The following is a 14415-nucleotide window of genomic DNA, read 5'->3' as shown; positions in this document are numbered from 1 at the left end:
GGCAAATGTTCTGTTGTTGCTGGACCCAGATATCTTCCCCCCACAGAGGAAGGCTTTTGTTATGAGAGAATAACACCCCCTCAACAGTTATGCCCGCAATATTTTGTCTATGTAACTCAAGGATGAAGCATTTTTCCTAATACATCTGTTACATTTGCAAGTAACATGCAGTGTGCTGTTTCAGGAGTGTAGATAAAGTATATTGCTATCAAACAGCAAAACATGTTTTTGGTAAAGTTTTATGTTTAAAGAAGTTTTTCGAAGCCTAAGCATTTCTTCTCTTTTTTTTCCAAAGGAGAGACACACAAAAATATGTCTACCACAGGCAAACCTCCTGTTCCATTACGTGGGGAACATAGCTGCCAAGTTATCCCTTTTTTTAAGGGAAAATCTCTTATGCTGAATAGGCTTCCTCGCGAGAAAAGGGAAAACTTGGCAGCTATGATGGGGAGATGATACGGTGATTCTAACATACGATTTACTCAATAACCCCCGCCCCCCCAAAAAAAAGAAACCTCAAAAGATTTACTCTAACAAGGAAAAATGATTGTAGCAGATGGAAAAGTAAATGCAACAGACATTTCAGATCCAGGTTTGTGGTTAGGAGCTCCTTTTCCGCTGTAAACTATAGAACAGTGTGGCTTTTACGTTCTTTGGAGAACAAGGAAATTTTGCCTACTTGATTTTTCTGAACAGCTGCAAGGTATTTGGTGACATACAGTTATTTATCCATTTTGCCAAGCTCTAGTGGGGGCAAGCCTGTAACATTATCTAGCATTGATTAAAACCCAAAGCTGAGCCTGGCTATCTAAGATGAAATCTAGAACTGATTAATACCCAAAGATGAACCTTGCCTAAATAATCGAACCCTTAATAATCTTAATGTGTCACCCATTCCACAGAATTTTACAGCCTGATCCTAGGATCCAGCAAGGTAAGATAAAGATAAAGGACCCCTGGACGGTTAGTCCAGTCAAAGGCGACTATGGGGTTGCGCCGCTCATCTCGCTTTCAGGCCGAGGGAGCCGGCATTTGTCCAGTGTCAGCTTTCAGGGACAGCACAACGGAACACCATGACAGAAACCAGAGCGCACGGAAACGCCGTTTACCTTCCTGCCACAGCGGTACCTATTCATCTACTTGCACTGGTGTGCTTTCGAAGTGCTAGGCTGGCAGGAGCTGGGGCAGAGCAACGGGAGCTCACCCCATCGCGGGGATTCGAACCGCCAACCTTCCAATCAGCAAGCCCAAGAGGCTCAGTGGTTTAGACCACAGCGCCACCCGCGTCCCAATCCCATGGATGCCAGTGAGGTCAGCATCCTACACTATGTAAGAATGCAGGAGGAAGCCAATGGATCGGGGCCAAGGCCTACCTTGTCCAGCATCCTGCTTCCCCCCAAGGGCCACACCTCTGGGAAGCTGACAAACAATGTATGGCGACCCTTTTATGATGCTACTCCCCAACAGCTGATATTTAGTGGTATACTGCCCCTGACCACACAGGTTCCATTTAACTATCATGACAAATAGCTAATGACTGGATGATCTATCATCTGTGAATTTGTCTAATCCGCTTTTTAAGCTACATTAGCTAGTAGCCATAATCAGTGCTGGTGAGACCCCAGCAACCCGCTTCTTAACTTTGCCCAGAGACATTCTATGCAATTATGCAAATCTGAGTCCTGTGCCTATACCCAGAGTTCTCAAAAGCACTAGCAACACCCCTGATATCTATCTACTGTACTGTATATAAAAATGTAAAAGGTGCATGTAGGTGACACAGCACCTTTCTCAGAAACCGCTTGACCGATTCCGTTCAAATTTGGACACAACGTTCCATTCCACTGTGTGGAGGTTCCTATAAACTTACATTACATAAATATGATACCTATCACAGGTAAAAATGGCATTTTATGGGAGGGGAAGCACCCTCCAGTGGACGTCAAAGGAACACGGCTAGAAAAGCTTGGCCCTCTATTGGAGACTACACTGGTACTGCAGCTACTAGGTCGAATGGAGGCTTGCCTTTACAGACTAGGCCGAATGGAGGTGGGGACTCGCCTGCCTGTGGGTTGGGGGCAGGAGGGGACGGGATAGGTCATGGATAGGGGCAGGGTGGGGGGAATATCACAGGGATGAGCCACAGCAATGCGTGGCCTGGCCAGCTAGTACTATATAGATTTTAATCTACTGCCCATCGGTTTCACTGACTACACATAAGACTGCAACCTATGTGCATTTAACTTGTGCACATTCAGCTTTATGAGCATGGCAAAATAAATAAAATAAAAAGGGGGCAGAAAGGGGATGGGCATCCAGGGAAAAGGTCTTTTACAATTGCACCCAATGTGCTTTGACTATACACAGTTTTGGCTTCAGGCATGATCCCCGGAATGTAATGCCTGTGTAAGATGTGGGCTTACTGTAGCCATGAATTCTAGCACTATGAGAAAGGGAGAAATGCTTAATCTATGCCAAGTGTAATTTTATACAATGACCTAGTTTGCACATCACATTAAACCATAATTATTAGTGGCAATAATTATGGTTTAATGGACTATGCTGAATCAGAAAAGTTAACAGTAAAAATAAGAGAACTCAACAATGATTGCTTTATGGAAGAATGGAAGCCCCTTTTGGACTATTTAAAGAAATATTATGATAAATTCGCGAGCAGGATTTGAACTATGAGCGACAGAAGATATTAAGAGATTCTTGTACTATTGTTGTAATATAAGAGAGGGAAGATAGCAGGGGGGGGGGAGAGAGAAAACACCATGGAAAATGGGATGGAAAGTCACCAAAACCAAACAAAAATCTATTATGTATTCGAATGTTTATGTGAAACTTCTGGAAATTTAATAAAATATATCTAAAACATAAACCATAATTATTAGTGGACACCACAACTGAAGTTGCAGGTGCTTTGCCCCTTCCCCACTCCTGCTGCCCCGGACAAACAAGTAATGGTCTAGCTTGTCATGTCTTCCAGACCCACAAATCATGAGCTTAAGATCAGAAAACATGGCAAGACAGATTATGGTTTGTTTCCCAGCAGGAGCAGGGAAGGAGGAGAACACACACAATTTCAGCGGTATTTTTAACTATGGTTTAATGTGATGTGCGAAGCAGGCCAGTGACTCAACTATACCTCGGTGCAAAGCAACAACTCACATAGCCCGTAGCAACATCACACAACAACACTAATCACAAGATTGTAGGTGAAGAACTCTCTTAGCAAATGCAAACACAAAGCACCTGTCAACTGGCAGCAACATTACTCAGCCTATTTTTCTCCCCGGAAAATTGACCAAAAGAGTTTGGAAACAGAGGGAACAGTAGTCCTTAGACCTGATGCCCTAAACCAGTGGTTAGGAAGGCTATATGGCAGGGGTGTCAAACTCAAATTCATCGGGGGCCGCATCAGCAGTTTGGTCACCCTCAAAGGGCCGGTTGTATCTGTAGGACTATGTGTCCACTCTTTATTCTCATAAATTATTGTCACTGCATTCAATTATTACTGTTTTTTGTAATAATGTAAGTAATAACTAGCTCTGAAAGCAGAAACATAGTCAGAATAATGGCAAGTAGATATTCAAATGTACAATTATTGTACAATTTATTGAAAAATGATTTTTGGTAACTGCACTGGGTGATGGAGGCTCGCTAGGGTTTCATGCAGGACCTTTGCAGAGCTACTAGTACCTGGAGATGCTGGGGTCCTTCTGCATGCAGGACAGATGTTCTGCCAGTGAGCCACCACCCTTCACCAAAGGGACTGGCTGAGGTTGACTCACTGGAGCTGCTCTCCTGGTTCCAGGGTTTAAGGGCCAGAAGTATAAAGCAGCATCCTATGTTTCTGAGGAGAGGGAGAGGGAGAGGGAGAGGGAGAGGGAGAGGGAGAGGGAGAGGGAGAGGGAGGGGAGGAAGGAAGGAAGGAAGGAAGGAAGGAAGGAAGGAAGGAAGGAAGGAAGGAAGGAAGGAAGGAAGGAAGGAAGGAAGGAAGGAAGGAAGAGTGGGAGGGAGAGAGGAAGGAAGGAAAGAGGGGAGAGAAAGAAGAGTAGGAAATAAGGAAGGGAATAAAGAAGGAAAGAAAAAGAAAGAGGGAGAGAAGACGGAAAGGGAGAAGGAAGGAAGGAAGTAGAGGGAAAGAAAGAATAAGAATGAGGGAGAGGAAGAAAGTTGGGAAGGACGGAAGGAAGGAAGGAAGGAAGGAAGGAAGGAAGGAAGGAAGGAAGGAAGGAATAAAGAAAGAAAAGAGGGAACAGGAGGGAGAGAGGAAGGAAAGAGGTGAGAGAAAGAAGAGTAGGAAAGAAGGAATAAAGAAGGAAAGAAAAAGAAAGAGGGAGAGAAGACAGAGATAAAGAAGGAAGGAAGGAGAGGGAAAGAAAGAATAAGAACGAGAGAGAGGAAGAAAGAAAGGGAGGGGGGGTCGCCGCCTTGATTCAGCGCCAGAAAAGAGCGCGAAGGGACCCAGGGGCAAAAAGCATTTCCCCGGCCCCAGCTTTGTTGGCACGGCGTTTCAGCAGCAAGGTCCCACTGCTGGGTCCCGCTGGCTGGGGCGCTCGGCGGGCCACATGACAAGGTCTGGCGGGCCGGATTTGGCCCCCGGGCCTTGTGTTTGACACCCGTGCTATATGGGAAGAAATAGGTTCCAGCTCTGCTTTTCATAGAATCATAGAGTTGGAAGAGACCACAAGGGCCATCCAGTCCAAACCCCTGCCAAGCAGGAAACACCATCAAACCATTCCTGACAGATGGCTGTCAAGCCTCCGCTTAAAGACCTCCAAAGAAGGAGACTCCACCACACTCCTTGGCAGCAAGTTCCACTGTTGAACAGCTCTTACTTTCAGGAAGTTCTTCCTAATGTTTAGGGGGAATCTTCTTTCTTGTAGCTTGAATCCATTGGTCCGTGTCCACTTCTCTGGAGCAGCAGAAAACAACCTTTCACCCTCTTCTATATGACATCCTTTTATATATTTGAACATGGCTATCATATCACCCCTTAACCTTCTCTTCTCCAGGCTAAACATACCCAGCTCCCTAAGCCGTTCCTCATAAGGCATCGTTTCCAGGCCTTTAACCATTTTGGTTGCCCTCCTCTGGACACGTTCCAGCTTGTCAGATCCAAATATCCACTTCGGCTATTCTTAATATTTTCAATATGCTGCTATACTGTATGCTATAAGCTCCAAGTCCAAAGGCACTACAGTGGTACCTCGGTTTAAGTACACAATTGGTTCCGGAAGTGTGTACTTAAACTGAAGCGTACTTAACCTGAAGCGAACTTTCCCATTGAAAGTAATGAAAAGTGGATTAATCCGTTCCAGACGGGTCCGCGGAGTACTTAAACTGAAAGTACTCAAACCGAGGCATACTTAAACCGAGGTATGACTGTATATGTATTTGAATCCTAACTGCTGTAAAGCAAAGCATCAATAGGAGGGGGCTATCTCCTTCATGCCCTGGTTGGACATTGTAGGAAACAGAATGCTAGGCAAGGTGGACCTTTGGTCTGATCCTGCATAGCTCTTCTTATGCTCTTAAGTGACAGGCATGATTTTCGGCATCTGGACATGCGTAGACATTATTTCTGGTATCTGAATGTGCACAGACGCCATTTCCGGCGCCACTCAGCGAGTCCCCGTGCCACACTGGTTTAGCGCAGCGAGCAGGGGACTTGCCGAGCGGGTGGCTCGGTTTGGGGGCAGCTCGTGAGCTGGTATAAAAGTCTTCGTGGGCCGCACATTGCCAACCCCTGATCTAGTGTCTCAGTTACCTTCTGTGGATGCTTTGCTACATTCCTATCCTCCTTCCACTATCTTTGGGTGTCTTGTTAAAATATGCTGGTGACTGCTGTGAAGATGAGTGGGGATGGGGGTAGCTAACAAACTACAGTTCCCACGATTCTTTGGGGGAAGCCAGGACTGCTTAAAGCGGTATCATACTACAGTCGTACCTTGGAATCCAAACGCCTTGCAAATCGAAGATTTTGGCTCCTGAACGCCACAAACCTGTAAGTGAGTGTTCCGGTTTGCAAACATTCTTTGGAACCCGAACGCGTCTGTGGAGCTTCCTGCAGCCAATCGGAAGCCACGTTTTGGTTTACGAACGTTTTGAAAGTCGAATGGACTTCCGGAACAGATTATGTTCGACTTCTGAGGTACCACTGTACTTTAAAGGTATAGTGCATATGTTTCCAAACTTGGGTCCCTCCTCTACCCCCAACTCCTCCTGCTATAGCTATAAATTGCTTAAGTGTGAGGCTGACAAGGAAACACTAGCTCCAATAAAATAGATAGCATTAGTGGACAGACCCGTTTTACAGCTGCAATGCATTATTTGTGTCACAAGAAGTTCACCCAATTGATTTTGGATGCTGTCAGACCACATTTCCCGTATGGGCATAATTAATTTCATTCAGACTGGGCCTTGAGGCTGCACATAAGCTTTTCAGGGTAGGAACAAGTACATCCTCTTTGTACGGAGGGCCAGCCAGCATTGTGGTCAGCAAGCGGCATTTAATTTGGACGTCCACATTGCTCATCCTTTGAGGGGATCTCAAAGGACAGATGGGAAAAGTGATTACTAAAGACTTCTCTCATCCCAGAAGGAAAAATGGAGGAATTGTTTCCAAAATGAGTGGTGCCAGTACTTGAAGCCTGCCTAGAATTCAGATCCTCTGCCAGGGTAGCCTGTACTGCCCCCTAGTTCCAGATCTGGGGAGGGGCACATTTTATCATTATAGCAATTGTTGCTTTATGTGCCCTTAAAAGCCAGTTTCAGCTCAGGATCACATATAATCCCACAACTGGGGAGAAAGTTTGGTGACTCCCCATAAAAAGGGAACAGACAACGTCCTAAGCCTGCCTGAAAGATATATCCTTTGACCTAGAAACTTGGACTTCTATCCCTGACTGTGTAAGGAATGCTAATTGTTCTAAGGAAACAGCTGCACTCTGAACATGCACAAAGGCACACTTCAGTAAAACCTCACGTAGAGAGTCTTGAGCCCTGAGTATTAAAAACAAGTTCCAAAAATTATCCTGTGTCTTAAATTAATCCCCACACCTGGTTTATAGAAGTATATACTGTACAGAGTTTGAGAAACAGCCTAGCTTACCTAACACACTTTTTTTTTCCTTAGCTGAATTTCTGCAACTCTGCTACTGTGTTATGGCTTCCCCTCAGCAGAGAGGGATGTGCTCTGCGCATGCTCAGAGGCACTCTGCCAAAAACACAATATATACCTTAACATTTTTAAAGCAAAAACTACTGAACTGGAAGAAATCCTCAGCTCAAATCACGGCTCATCTAGGCACATTCTCTTCTCTTTCAGCACTCGCCTCCTTTCCCCCAGTCTGTAGTATATAATAACAACACTGGTCTTCCTTATAGGAGCATTGCAAGGGTTATTAAGATAAATATGCAAAATATTCTGAGCACTGAGACATGGGGGAAGCACTACAGAAATATCAGGCACATTACTATCACTTGTTGTTGATGAGCCTCCCTTAGTGCTATAGTTAAGGTCTGCCATTAAGTTCAGAGCCTGCAAGCACCAGCAGCAGAAAACTGTTCTATAGCTATGAAAACAGGCAACATTCAATTCCAGGCTGTTCCTAGTAGCCACTTTTCAACAGCAGAAAAAACACAGGCCTGGACAACCTGTTTTAATGCCAGTGCTTGTTTGTTACATAAAGAGAGCAAGCGAGTGTCAGAGGGACACGGTAGAGGAAGAAAGAGGGCTCCGCAGCAGCGGCAAAAAAGTGGCATTCCCGTTGATGCAGCTTTCACAAGGCGGGAAAGGGGCTTACTCTCAGCTAGGCCAGAAGTAGACACAAATGTGGCGTTGCTATGGAGACCGTCAAGACTGCCATCTTGCACCTCCCGGCATTTGTTGATAGCTTTTTAATATGGCCTTTACAAAGCTGATTCAAAGAGAAAGTCAGCGTGCAGCGCCTCTGCTACACGCCGTGCCAAAAGAGCTGTACTTTGCTCATTTTTGTAACGTTCTTCCCTTAAGTAGCACAGGGGACATAACTTGTCCTTCCCCTCTCCCCCGTTTTGTCCTTCCAGGTTAGGATGAGAGAGGCAGGGACCGGCCCAACGTTTGCCCAGGGATGTTTGTGCCGCCTTGATTCTAGTCCAACGTCTCAACCACTACCCCACACTGGTCGAGCCACAACCCGCCTCCTCACATTTGTGAGAAGACTGCCAGGAAGTCTTTTGAGCTGCAGCTCCCTCTCTGGATATTAAGCTCGTAATAGGGCCACTAAAGCGATTTGTTTAATGGAAGACCCTTAATATGAAAACGATGCATGGGTTCTTCCACAAAATGATTTAATAACTCACCAATGTTGGAAGTCTGATTTCCGAAAGCCCAAGTGCATTATTCATATATCTATCTATCTATCTATCTATATATATAAATGTAAAAATCTTGAAAGTGTCGGCCGCACTTTTCTCCGTAACCGCTTGACCGATCGTCCTGAAATTTTGACACAACGATCCAGGCCACTCCCTGAGCGTTGTTGGAAAAGAAAATCCCTCAAATCTCACACCTGGGCAGATATAAACCTGGTTTTCCACCAAGTCAAACGGGGGGGGATCACAGGAAAGAACCACAGCAACGCGTGGCCGGGTCAGCTAGTATATATATGTATATATATATGCATGCATACATGCATTTTTGCATAATATGGATCACACGTAGGGTTGCCAGACTCAATAGAGGACAGGACTTCTGTGCCTTTAATTGCCCTGCTCTCTTTTGAGTCTGGAAACCTTAAAGAGAAACCAGCAGACCCTTTGCTTGGAAATTAAACAAAGGGTCTGCTGGTTTCTCTTTAAGGTTTCCAGACTCAAAAGAGAGCAGGACAATTAAAGGTACAGGAGTCCTGTCCTCTATTGAGTCTGGTAACCCTAATCACACGCGTTGGAATTGTCTTGCGGCGTTAATGTGGAAATCAAAAGCAGGATAAAGCGGGGAATATGCAAATCTGAGCTGAAAGCAGTCTTGACACATCAGCAGAATATGTGTGACCAGGGCTGAAATGACCCAGAAAGCATTATATAATGCTCCAGCCAATCAAACCAAGACAGGAAAGTTCTATCATTTCGGGGATTTTTCTCTGCTAGCTGAGCAGCCGAGACCTGGTCCTATAGGGCTCAGTAATGCTTGGTCCCAGCTCCTGCCAACCTAGCAGTTTGAAAGCACGTCAAAATGCAAGTAGATAAATAGGAACCGCTACAGCGGGAAGGTAAACGGCATTTCCATGTGCTGCTCTGGTTTGCCAGAAGCAGCTATGTCATGCTGGCCACATGACCTGGAAGCTATACGCCGGCTCCCTCGGCCAATAATGCGAGATGAGCATGCAACCCCAGAGTCGGTCACGACTGGACCTAATGGTCAGGGGTCCCTTTACCTTTACCTTTAATGCATCTTTATATCTCTGAGGATGTCCAAGTTCCCCAACTATAAAATGGAATGTTGTTAACATAGATCCAGACCGCTATCAACACGCTCACTAATGATAGCACCAAAGAAGCGACTTTTTATATTGAAATTTTTAGCAGCAATTTCGTCATTATTATTTTTTCGAATGTTTCCTCCATGCGAGTTTGGAACTTGCTTTGAAAAATATTTTTTCAGCAGGTTATTGTTATTAGGTATGTATTATGTTTTATAACTGCACCCAGTATGAGCAGGTAATAACTTAGGTTATGAGGCGCTGTATTTTACAGGTGTCAACAAGTTCATTTCTAGGATGATACTGCATATAATTTGACACTGCTGCTTAGTATATATATTAGGTACTATTACTTCTTTGTTGTATTTTGGAAGATTTATACATCACACGATTGTAGGGAAAAAACCTATTATTATGAAATACCCCTAGTGCAACCAAGGGGGCTAGAGAAGGTAGTTTAGATTCAAATGGCTTCTCTCAGCACTTTGAATCCAAATTGCTTCCTCTACAGGGGGGAAATGCTCCGTTTAAAAACGTTCTTAAACACAGCATTTATTCATCTCCAGAGCAAGCATCTTCGAAGGCACACTCCCAGTGCCAATCAGCTGATTGGCGCTGAAAGCATGTATTCAAAGGAAGCTGATTTAACTGCCAGTCAGCTGATCAGCCATTAGAGCAACCCCCTCTAAACTTTGGCAGGTATCATTCGCCCGACGCCATTATTACATCAGATGACCGACAGGTCCTGCCCACCTGTCCAAGCTGGCATGCAGGGGTAGTAGATTTTGGGATTCTGCCATATCAGGGTTTCCCAAACTTGGGTCTCAAGCTGGTTTGGGACTACAATTCCCATCATCCCTGACCACTGGTCCTGTTAGTTAGGGATGGTGGGAGCTGTAGTCCAAAAACAGCTAGAGACCCAAGTTTGGAAAACCCTGATCAAGATCCAGTTCTCCATTCCTGATTTACAAAATCAGCTGGGATTAGACTCTTGTGAAAGTAACTACAAAGGCAATTCTCACATAATGATGAGTCAGACTTCCTGGCTTTTTGTGGTTTATCAGGAGCAAGCAAGTGTAGTAGTGTGTGCCAGCTGACCACTCTTCCCCTGGTGCACGTGAGATAAACTTGGAAGCCTTGGCTTCCCATTATGTCCAAACCAAGAATTATGGTTTGTTGCTCTCTAACATGCTAACAACAAACCATAGCTTCAGTTTACTTTGAAGATTGCAGCTTACTGGGAAGCAACAGAACAACAAAATCCCTGGTTCGGAAGTAACAGGAAGCCAAGGCTCCTTGGTTTCCTCATCTCATTCGTGTCAGGGGAGGAGAGAAGCAGGAACAGTTGGTAAGTGGCACAAGCATGCTGCTTGTTGCTTATAACAGCATGATAAACCAGAAAATCTAGCTTATGAACATGTCCAATGACACTGTGAACTTGACCAATGTCTTGCCTTTTACTGGGAGTTCTCCTAATTCCTACCGCACTCACAATTGCCTTGATTGTTGAAATTGCATCTGTATTTGGGTCTGGCAACCTGTCTACATGGGCCCTTGAAGCTGGGCAGACCAGACAGACAGTTAGGCTCTATTCTCTGCTGGCTATAAATGCATTTGCTCCGTGATGGGTGGACTCATTGTTCAAGAGCTTAAGATCTGCCTTGTTGGATAAGACCATTTTGTTTCCAGCAAATGACTGGTCAGCTCTCTGTAGGAAACTGAACAAGGCAGGCATGAGGAGGGAAAGAGCAGTTTCCCCCAAGAGAAACTTTGTCAGAGGCATGCACATCCCTATGAATACGAATATGAAGGATCCGTTTAGCTATTATGACTACAGGACCTTGATGAATGAGCCAATCATGAATGTGCCACTCTAATCCTTTTCAAAATTAATTAGACCGGAACTGTATATAGTATTCTAAATACGGCTGCATTTTGATGCTTGCCGTTTTATTCTCAAACTCTTCTCTATTCATCCTCAGCACAGGGAAGTTCAACAGCACTGTCATCACAGTGCACAGATATTTTGAGCAAGTTTTCCAGCACAATCCTAAATTCTCCTTCATGGCTAGTTGCAAGCAGTTCAGAGTCAGCCAGCTAATGTGTGCTTAGGAAATTTTATTTAATTTTTGTTGTTGTTGTTCGAGCACCAAAATGCAAAACAGATGAACCTAAACAGGCCGGCTCTGTATGGCTGAATGGTGATTTAATTTCGCTGCTGCACTGTCTCTTACAATTTTGTTGTGGTGTTTGACTTGTTTTTAAGATGTTGTAAGTCACCTTGAGCACTATGTTTTTAGCAGAAAGGCAAAATATCAGTGGTTCTAATAACAGAAGCTCCTCGGGGGAAGGGGAGCTTTTGCTCATCTCTGCAAGGAGCTGAGAGGTGAGGACAACTATGTGCATGTATATGTACTGCATTATATCATGATGTGCATGGCAGCACAGGTATAAATTTGTTACTATAATGCTATGCAAGTATCCGCTGGCAGCGGCTGCTCCAGATACATAGATAATGCATGCATTATACGTTGTACAGTGGTACCTTGGTTCTCAAACACCTTGGTTCCCAAACGCCGAAAACCCGGACGTAAGTATTCTGATTTTTGAACATTTTTCGGAAGCCAAACGTCCAATGCAGCTGTCAGCTATTGCTTTTAGGGCGTCTGCCCCAATCAGAACCTGCACCTTGGTTTTTGAATATTTCGGAAGTCAAACAGACTTGGCGCTTTTGTTTTTGCTATTTATTTTGCATTTTTGATTTTGATCCTTTTTCGGTTTATTTGTTTTTGTGACCATGTGGAACCCAGTTCAGATACTGATTGACTGTGTGACTGCGGAAATGGATAAAACAATGAGCCCAGGTAAGAAAAAATACTAATTTTAATTTTTATCATCTACAATACTGTCTTATTTATTTTATAGTACAGCGCTGTGGTCTAAACCTCAGAGCCCAGGGCTTGCCGATCAGAAGGTCGGTGGTTCAAATCCCCGCGATGGGGTGAGCTCCTGTTGCTTGGTCCCAGCTCCTGCCCACCTAGCAGTTTGAAAGCACGTCAAAGTACAAGTAGATAAATAGGTACCGTATATGCTGGCGTATAAGGCGACTGGGCGTATAAGACGACCCCTTACTTTTCAAGTTAAAATATAGAATTTGGGATGTACTCCAGCCCTTTTTTGGCGGGGAGGGGAGGGGAGGCTGTCTTCTCCAGCACTCAAGTCTGCAGCCGGGGAAATGGTGGTTTGTTTGTTTGTTTGTTTGTTTGCTTAGTTATTGAGAGGGGGAAAGAAGCCAGAGAGAGGAGAGATAGAGAAGCAGAGAAATCGAGCAAAAGGGGGGGAAAGAAACCATAGAGAGGATAGCGATAGAGGGGCAGAGACATCGGAGGCTCACACAGCCAGCGAAAGACGCTGAGCAGCAGTGAAAGAGAGAGCGGAGAGAGAGAGAGAGAGAGAGAGACGGAGAGATCCCTTTGCTTTGCGCTGACAAAAAGAGAAGAGGCAGCAGCTTGACACCAATGAAATACACAAAACTGTATCTCTGCGCTGATCCAGGTGACAAAGCCATGAGGGAGCCATTCTCCCTGGCGGGGAGCAGCCCCCTCCCAAGCACGCTTCTTTGCGTTCATATGGTCACTGCATACAGTGGGGATGCGGCCGTTTTTGAGCTCCCCCCACCGTATGCGGTGACCGCAGATTCTTGGACCCGGCGTATAAGACGGGCCCCCAACTGTTGAAAAAAATTTCCTGGGTTCAAAAGCCGTCTAATACGCCAGTATATACGGTACCGTTCCAGTGGGAAGGTAAACGGTGTTTCTGTGTACTGCTCTGGTTCGCCAGAAGCGGCTTAGTCATGCTGGCCACATGACCCGGAAGCTGTTTGCGGACAAACGCCGGCTCCCTCAGCCATTAAAGCGAGATGAGCACCACAACTCCAGAGTCATCCGCGACTGGACTTAACTGTCAGGGGTCCCTTTACCTTTACATTGATTATTGCTTTCATTTTATGGATCAATGGTCTTGTTAGATAGTAAAACTCATGTTAAATTGTTGTTTTAGGGGAAGTCTGGAACGGATTACCCCATTTTGCATGGGTTGGAACGGATTAACCCATTTTGCAATACTTTCTATGGGAAAGCGTGCCTTGGTTTTGGACCGCTTTGGTTTTGGAACAGACTTCCGGAACGGATTAAGTTTGGGAACCAAGGTACCACTGTAGTAGTGTTTCCTCTGGGATAAGAGGAGATTTTAGTCGGTTCATCACATTCTCTCTCCAACATTCTCTCTTCCCAACATTCCACCACCATCTAGAATCCCTGAAGGAGCATTCACACAAGCAGCTTCCCAGTAAGTTTATGACCAGTTATGCCCCTACTGCTGCTTCATAAACACTTGACCAGCGAGGGATTGCTGTTACAATTACTCCTAGAAGAGATGCACAAGCTAGTCACCAAGTAGAATATCGGTTGCACAACATATTTTGCAAGAACAGGACACCCACCAGTTTTAGCTGTTGCCTTATGCTAAGAATGAAGTCCTCAGTGGCAGAATGGCGGTTGCACCAGTGGGCTGCTACAACCAGATAGCACTCTGCAAGCATAACTTTCTGTCCTCCAGGTTGGAAATAGTTGAACAGAGTAGCCTTTCTGCCTTCCAAATCATTGCACCACCCCTGCTTATTGTGCAGGACTATTGGACGACGACTATTCAGAGCCTGGGGACAAAGCAGAGAGGAACTGCAGTGGCTACTCCTCACTGCAGTGGAAAGGCAGACAGTACAGTGGTGCCTCGCTTAACGAATGCCCTGCTTAACGAAAATTCCGCTTAACGAAAGGTTTTTTCTAGCGGAGGTTGCCTTGCTAGATGAATTCGTTTTACGAAAAATTCACATAGGAATGCATTGAAATTCAATTAATGCGTTCCTATGGGCAAAAAGAAAATC

The 14415-nt window shown here is 45.0% G+C and overlaps 1 protein-coding gene across 4 annotated transcripts in view; it reads right to left on the bottom strand.

The window, feature by feature from the left end:
- The window catches only part of HDAC5 (histone deacetylase 5), a 124955-nt gene that overhangs the window by 96448 nt on the left and 14092 nt on the right, over positions 1 to 14415 (bottom strand). The window lies entirely within an intron of this gene.

This window comes from Zootoca vivipara, chromosome 12 (assembly GCF_965207765.1).
Source record: "Zootoca vivipara chromosome 12, rZooViv2.hap1.1, whole genome shotgun sequence".
In the NCBI taxonomy this organism is placed as follows: Eukaryota; Metazoa; Chordata; class Lepidosauria; order Squamata; family Lacertidae; genus Zootoca; species Zootoca vivipara.
Note: the sequence above shows the minus strand (reverse complement) of the source record. Positions and strands in the feature narration are given on the sequence as shown.